General features: G+C 36.5%; 1 protein-coding gene and 1 pseudogene across 1 annotated transcript in view; one reads left to right on the plus strand and one right to left on the minus strand.

The window, feature by feature from the left end:
• The window catches only part of RSU1 (Ras suppressor protein 1), a 308,725-nt gene that overhangs the window by 151,222 nt on the left and 148,924 nt on the right, over positions 1 to 8,579 (minus strand). The window lies entirely within an intron of this gene.
• Positions 7,141 to 8,057, plus strand: LOC102830288 (annotated as a pseudogene).

Below are 8,579 nucleotides of genomic sequence, written 5' to 3' on the forward strand. Positions count from 1 at the left end.
ATGGGGCGGAACCAACTCAATGGCACTTCACAACAACAACAACAACCAGTTAATACATTTGGTTGCTAACAGAAAGAGGAGAGGTTCAAGTCCACCCAGAGATGCCTTAGAAGAAATCTCTAAAGATCTACATAAAAAAAAACAACAGATACTGAAAACTGTATGGAGCACAATTCTACTCTGACACACATGGAGTTGCAATGAGTTGGAATTAACACAATAGCAACTGGTTATTTTGTTCTGGTGTTTTATTAAATATAAAATGAAATATCAACAGAAAAAAAGGAAAAAGCCAGAGTCCTTATTCAGTAAATTTTCCAGGTTAAAATAACCAAAACCTCAATTATAATTTTTAAAAATCTCGACACAAACTCAAATAATATAGAGAATATGAAGGTAATACATAATTTTATATATTCCAAATGAGACTATTTAAAAATGAAACATTATAGTAGAAATTTTTTTCTTGACAACATTGTTAAGAATATTAAAAAGATTAAAAAATACAAACTAGAATTTGGAAAATTTTCTTAATGGCTGATTAATAATTTGAGGCTACAAAATGTTCCTGAATATAATGAATATTTTAGCTTTTTTTTTTACAATAAATTGAATAAAAATCCTTTCATAATATTCAGTCTATGCCAAAATACTTATTTAACAGTGAAATACTCTCAATTGCCAATAATGACAAAACAAAAACAAAAAAATACCCCCCAATAATGTCCAACCAAAATAAGAGACGAGGCTCAATAGAAAACCAGCATCTAATAACATAAGATACAACTGTAGAGAGAATTGAAATCACAGACAATTTGTTTGATTATAAAAGCATCACTTTAAAATTTATCTCTCAAATAAAAACAGCAAATGTAGGCGATAACTCAGCTGTATACAAAACATCAAGCATTGAACTTTCAGATTACAGGGAGTTAATACAGGTTATCAATATTTAAGGCTGATTGATTTTACTTCATTGAGCAGGTCAATAAGCTATAGTTCAATCTGATTATATATCACATGAATATTATCTAAAAATGGAACTCAAATGATCTCGTCTTGTGTCAGTAAACTGACACATTTTGTTTGAGTATGGATTGTATGTAGTCTGCACATATTTTCCTCTGTCAAGTAAGACAAATGACCTATATTCTACTTACTTTATATTGATACTGTAATGATTCCTACATATAAGACATGCTGAATGCAAGCTTCATATTCAACATTCAAATAGAGGGAAGATGGAGAGACAAAAAGGAGACAGAGAGAAAGATTGATCTGCTCTTAAAAGACTTTTGTAGTATAAGATGCAGAATAATACTCTTTTTTCCCACTGATGTTTCTCCTCTCCCCATCCCCGTTTTACCTTGCAAATATTTATTCACATCTCTTTAATGGTAAGTGTGCTAGTCATTGAATGAAATGCAGAAAAAAAAACTAACAAAGCTCCTTCTCAATGGACAAAACTGATGCTGTGAAGTCCCTGTGAAGTTCTCAGTCAAGCTTGAAGCATGGCCATAATTAAGGGACTGAAAAAACTGAAAGTGTAGATATGAAGGGATTCTTTCCAAGTCTAAGGATTCCCAGTAGTACAGTGGTTAAGCACTGGGCTGCTAATTCCAAGGTTGGTGGTTCAAACCCACCAGTTGCACAGTAGGAGACAGATGTGGCCATCTGCTTCCTTAAAGATTGTTGTTGTAGTTTTAAGTCCCACTCACAGTGAATCTATAGGATAAATAGGACCACTCCATAGGATTTCCTTAAAGATCACAGTCCTGGAAATCCTATGGAGTAGTTCTAATGTAACCTGGGGTTCATTAAGAGTGGGAATCAACTCACTGGCAACAGGTTTTACTTTTTCTAAGTTTGGATTAGTGTCTATGGCACACCAGAATGAAAACATTCTAGAACGTTTGTAAAAGGTGCTCTACCAGAAGCCTTCAGGAATACCAGCTACTCTCTTGAAGCTCTTTTTTAAACTCTGAGATCATTCACCTTTGAGCTTTACAGTTTTTGGACGGTGGATGTTCCCTACTGAACTATATCAGCATTGGAAGTATCACAAGGAAAGCACCTTCCATTTCAAAAGCTCAAATAATTTTGCATTACTACAAACCTATAGAACATTAAAGCTTTGAAGAGCTGTGAAAACTTTATAGTAAGTAAACTGCAAAAATGCAATATAAAAGAAAAAGTACTAATTACCTGTAGCGTATAGATGAATAACAGTGCTAAACAAGTTAAAATGCAGAAAGAAAAAATTTAAGTATAAAATATTTTTAATTGTTAAAAGTAAAATTAAATGATCTATGAAAAAACTAGGAAGATAGAGAAAATATGGGTTTTCTTCCTCTGATAGCATGTAGTCCTCCTGGTATTTTATGGGATGGTGGTGGTAGTGGTCGTGTGCCATCAAGTCAGTCTGACTTATCATGATCCACTATATAGAGTTTTCGAGGCTGCAAATCTTTATGGAGCAGAAAGCTTCATCTTTTGTTCGAGAGTGCAGCTGGTAGATTTGAACTTCTGACCTTGAGGTTAACAGCCCAACTCATAACCCACCACACTACCAGGGATTAGTAAAGGGAGAAGGGATTAATTTACTGGGATAATAAATAGTTCACCGTCACATACAGAAACAGTTGAGCAACTAATTCAAAGATCAGCAGTTAAAATTATGTCGTAACATTTATTCAGTGGGATAACCATTCTTCAATTCCTTGAGCTCACGACACACTTACTATCTGTAGATAGAGGAATGCTAAGTAACTTTAAACCTGAAAGATGTATATTTGACACTACCCAAAATATAGCATATTTTATGTGTTTCTCTTTTCTCTTTGTTATTTCTTAGCAACATTCGTTTAATGCAACACATTTACATACAAATAGGTCCAGAAATGTCAAAAGTTTGAATCATATTTTGTCTTATGGAGAAAATGTGATAATACATTTATTAACTTAAAAATAAAACCAAGATATGCATATGTAGTATCTATAAAGAAAATACAAATCACTAGGAACAGAGTTCACAGGGTGAGACCAGCCTGTGAATGTCTATATCTCCACTGTCTGTGTTCTTTTTATTGTTCTAAAAATTTTTAGTCACATTTTATTGTGTTTTTGGTGAAGATTTACATAGCATTTTGGTTGTCCACTCAACAATTTTTATCCAAACTGTTCACTGATATTAGTTATATTCTTTTTCTTGACTCAGTAGATGTCTTGTGCTATTAACTATCATTTCTAACAATTCCACTTGTTTTCCTCCCAGCATTATTGAGGAGGGGGGGCAGGCATGAAGGTGAGACTAGTTATCCTGTCATCTGGCCCTCATCTGAGACGGTATCTTGGAAACTCTATTTTCAATATTGTAGAATACATTTTAGGGGTCAACCTATCTATGCTGTTGAATTTCAGCATTTTCCATGAGAAAAGAGATACAGGTTAAAGAAAAGCATTGTGTGAATTACAACCCAAATCACTGCGAGTTTGAACTCATGGTCATCTTTAATAGACTTTAGTTTTAATGGTGACACTGTGGGATAAGCACTAAACTGCTGACCACAGGGTCAGTGGTTCAAACCTACCAGCTGCTCCAAAGGAAAACAAAGAGACTTGCTGCTCTCATTAAGATTTGCCCTATACAGCATCACTACAAGTCAGTTTTATGGTTTACAGAAATTTCTCTCTCTCTCTCTCTCTCTCTCTCTCTCTCTCTCTCTCTCTCTCTCTCTCATATTACTAATATCTCACAATTAGTATGGTACACAATTAGTGTGGCACAACTGATTAATAAATACTGATACTATTATTATCAACTAAAGTTCATTGTTTACATTATTATTGTTGCTAAGTGCATTTGCATCACTTCTGACTACACAGCAACCCTGTGTACAGTTTCTACGCAGCAGCTGGTGACTTTGAACTGACGGCCTTCTTGTTAGAAGCCCAGTTCTTGTCCTGCAGTGCCCACTGTATCCAGACTCCTTCTTTAAGTTTGTTGTTAAGCATCATCGAATCAATGCCGACTCATAGTGACCCTGTATAGGGCTTCCAAGGAGCATCTGTTGGGTTTGAACTTGATGACCTTGTGACCCTCAGTCCAGTGCTGATCCTACGTCATACCAGGAGTACACTTTTTGTATTGTACAGTTCTATGGGTTTTGATCAAAGCATAATGTACAGCGCTCACCATTAAAAGTACAGAATAGCTTCAATGCCAATAAAATGTCTGTGATCCACATCTAATTTATCTTTCTCCTCCCCACTGAACCCCTGGAACTCACCGACCTTTTATTTGTCTCTATAGTGTTTGCTTTTTCAGAATGTCATATGGCAGTGGTGTTAGTTGTAGAGTACTGATAATTGGAATCATACAGTATGCAGCTTTTTCAAATGGGCTTCTTTCCCTCTCTGTGTGCTACAGAGTTGGGTCTGACTCATGGTGATCCTGTATAGGGTTTCTTGAGCAGCTGGTGGGTTTGAACTACCAACCCTGCAGTTAGCTATCCAGTGTTCATTCTACAGCACTACACCAGGAATCTTCTTTCACTTAGAAGTAGTCACTTACTAGTGTTCATTTAAGGTTTGTCCATGTCTTTTCATGGCTGGAAAATTCATTTGTTTTTATCATTGAATACTACTTCCACTATATGGATGTACCACCATTTATGCGCCCATTGGAGGATATTTTAGCTTTGCTTCTAATTTTAGCAATGATGAATAAAACTGTTAGAAACTTCCGTTGGTAAGTTTTTGGGTAGACCTAATTTTTTAACTATTTGGGTAAATAACTAAAGTACTATTACTGTAAAATAGTATGGTGACACTATGTAGACTTTTCAAGAAACTGTCAACTATCTTCCAAAGTGGCGGTGCCATTTTGTTTTCTTACTAGAAACGAACTTTCCTGTTGCTCCACATCCTTGCAAGCATTGGGTTTTGACAGTGTTTTGATTTTAGCCCTTCTAATAGAGATCTGTTGTTCTTGTTAACTGCAGTTAGCCTCTGACTCATGTTTACCGGTATCTTAGTGTTGTGTAAATGTGCAGTTATCCTGGTGTGGCACTGTGGGTTAATGTGCCAGACTGCAAAGCCATTTAAACTGCAAAGTCAGTGGTTCAAGCTCACCAGCTGCTCCTCGGAAAACCCTATATAGGCTCGCTATGAGTCAGAACTGACTCAACAGCACTTAACAGCAACAACAATAGTGGTATGGAGTCCTGGTGTGACGCTGTGGGTTAATGTGTTGGACTGCAAAGTCGGTTTGAACCACAAGGTCAATGGTTCAAGCTTATCAGCTGCTCCTTGGAAACCCTATACAGGGTTGCTATGGGTCGGAACCAACTCAATGGCACTTAACAACAACAACAACAATGGTGGTATAATGTGCTATGCATTGAGTTGCTATCCATAAGGTCAGCAGTTCAAATCTAACAGCTGCTCCACAGAAGAAAGACGAGGCAGTCTTCTCCCAGAAAGATTTAAACCTCAGAAACCTTAGGAAACAGTTTTACTCTTTTTCCTCTAGGAGTCCTGGTGTGACACTGTAGTATAAGCACAGGTCTGTTTATTCCTAACAACAAGGTTGGTGGTTCAAAACCAGCAGACTCTCCTCTGAAACGCTGAGTTGTTATGAGTCAAAATCAACTTGATAGCAGTGGGTTTGGTTTAATTTGGGTTTAATGACATGATGGTGAACCATTTTTTCATGTTTATTTGCCATCTGTAAATCTTTGGTGAACTGGCAGTCCATATCTCTTGTCAAATTTGTCATCTGTTTTTCTTATTGCTGAGTTTAAAGAGACTGTGTATGTGTGTGTATTTTGGATACAAGTTCTTTATCAGATAATATATTCTGAAACTACTTTCTCCCCATCAGTAGTTGTTCTTTTCAATCTCTTGTTAGTGTCTTTTGCAGAGAAGTTTTCAATTTTAATGATGTTAAACATGTCAAGTTTTTTTTCTCTCATAAATCATGCTTTTGATGTAGTATCTATATATTCATTGACAATCTCAACAGCACCTAAATTTTCTCCCGTGTTATGTTCTAGAAGTTGTTGTTGTTGTTAAGTGACACTGAGTCAGTTTCCCTCATAGTGATCCTTTATAGGGTTCCAAGGAGTAGCTGGTGGGTTTGAACTGCCAACCTTGCAGTTAGAAGTCCAGTACTTATCCAATAATGCAATACCAAGACTCTATTTCACAAGGTCTATATTCCATTTTGGGAGTCCTGGTGTGGTGTTGTGGGTTAATGTGCCAGACTGCAAAGCCGTTTGAACTGCAAAGTCGGCGGTTCAAGCTCACCAGCTTCTCCTCATAAACCCTATACAGGGTCGCTATGGGTTGGAACTGACTTGATGACACTAACAACAACAACAATAATCCATTTTAAGTTAATTTTTGTGTCTAGATTATTTTTTTGGTTTTGCATGTGAATCTCAAGTTGTTCCAGCACCATGTGTGGCAAAGACTATCTATCTATTCTCTTTCCATTAACTTGCCTTTGCTCCTCTGCTGTTACATCATCTATGTATATGTTCTTTCACCAGGACTACAATGACCTGTTATAACAAGTCTTGCAGTCAGATAGTGTCAATCTTCTGACTTTGTTCTTTTTCAGTATTGTGTTGGCGCCTGGTGTGGCACTGTAAGATTAGCAGTGGGCTGCTAAACATAAGGTTGTTGGTTCAAACCCAATAACCACTCCTCAGAAACCCTATACAGGGTCACTATAAGTCAGAAGCAACTCAATAGTACTTAATAACGATAATGATCATGGGTCTTCTGCTTTTCCATGTAAATTTTAGAATAAGTTTGTCAACAGTCACAAAATAACTTGCAGAAATTTTTATTCTGATTGTATTCCACCTATAGTTGAAGTTGAGAACTATCATCTGGATAATAGACGTCTTCTTATCCATGAAGAATAAAAGCCTGATGATCTCTTCTTAAAAAATAATCATTAAAAACAATACAGAGAAACGCCTCGGCCGTGCTGGTCTGGCGGCAGCGAAAGCAGCGGGTGCAGGTGGCGCTGTGGGACACCAGTCGCGGGGGGCGCCGGGCTGAGCTGAGCCCCGGCCCCCACTGCGGGCAGACCGGCCAACTGCATGGGAGGCAAATGAAGATAGAGCAATGTCTGCCAACTTGAAATACCTATCCTTGGGAATTTTGGTCCTTCAGACTACCAGCTTGGTTCTAACAATGCGTTATTCTAGGACTTTAAAAGAAGAGGGACCTCGTTATCTGTCTTCTACTGCAGTGGTTGTGGCTGAGCTTTTGAAGATAATGGCCTGTATTTTACTAGTCTACAAAGACAGCAAATGTAGTCTAAGAACACTGAATCGAGTGCTACATGATGAAATTCTTAATAAACCTATGGAAACACTTAAACTTGCTATTCCATCAGGAATACATACTCTTCAGAATAATTTACTTTTACATGGCACTGTCAAATCTAGAGGCAGCTACTTACCAGGTCACATACCAGCTGAAAATTCTAACAACGGCATTATTTTCTGTATCTATGCTTAGTAAAAAATTAGGTGTGTTCCAGTGGCTATCTCAAGTTATATTAATGACAGGAATAGCTTTTGTACAGTGGCCCTCAGATTCTCAAGAATTTGATTCTAAGGAGCTTTCCGCTAGCTCTCAATTTGTAGGCCTCATGGCTGTTTTCATAGAGGATTTCAAGTGGATTTGCTGGCATTTACTTTGAGAAAATCTTAAAAGAAACAAAACAATCAGTATGGATAAGAAACATTCAGCTTGGTTTCTTTGGGAGTATATTTGGATTAATGGGTGTGTACATTTATGAAGGTGAATTAGTATCAAAGAATGGACTTTTTTAGGGGTATAACCGACTGACCTGGATAGTTGTTGCACTTCAGGCACTTGGAGGTCTTGTAATAGCTGCTGTTATTAAGTATGCAGATAATATTTTTAAAGGATTTGTAACCTCTTTGTCCATAATATTATCAACGATGATATCCTACTTTTGGTTACAGATTTTGTGCCATCCAGTATCTTTTTCCTTGGAGCCATCCTTGTAATAACAGCTACTTTCCTGTATGGATATGACCCCACACCTGCAGGAAATCCTACTAAAGCATAGCTGTATACTAGTTTAACTTGCTTTTTCAAGATGGCGCACTACAAAATTTGAAATTTATCTTGTACAGAGGACTTCCTCAATTCTGTGAAGATATCATCATGCTGAATCTGATCACATTAATCAAATGGTTTGAAAATATTAAAGATTAGAGATAAAATATGTGTATATGTCGAAGAATGCCTATTATATCTAGAAATCAAAACTTGAAGTGTTTCTAAATTATTGGAAGAAATTTGAAATCTGAGTTTAAAAAGATTTTACCTTTTTGATTGCTGCAGAAAAGTCCTATGTACTCTTTGCAAGAGCACACAACAAATATCAGATATCAAATTTTATAAATCAGATCTATTTACCCCTATTATTTTTTTTACCTTACTTTCTGTACAGATTAATCAAATCACATGGAATATTAAAAGTTTGAAAATTATAATTATTATCTACAAAGCTGTGAAGAAATAGA

This window comes from Chrysochloris asiatica, unplaced genomic scaffold (assembly GCF_000296735.1).
Source record: "Chrysochloris asiatica unplaced genomic scaffold, ChrAsi1.0 scaffold00206, whole genome shotgun sequence".
NCBI lineage: Eukaryota > Metazoa > Chordata > Mammalia > Afrosoricida > Chrysochloridae > Chrysochloris > Chrysochloris asiatica.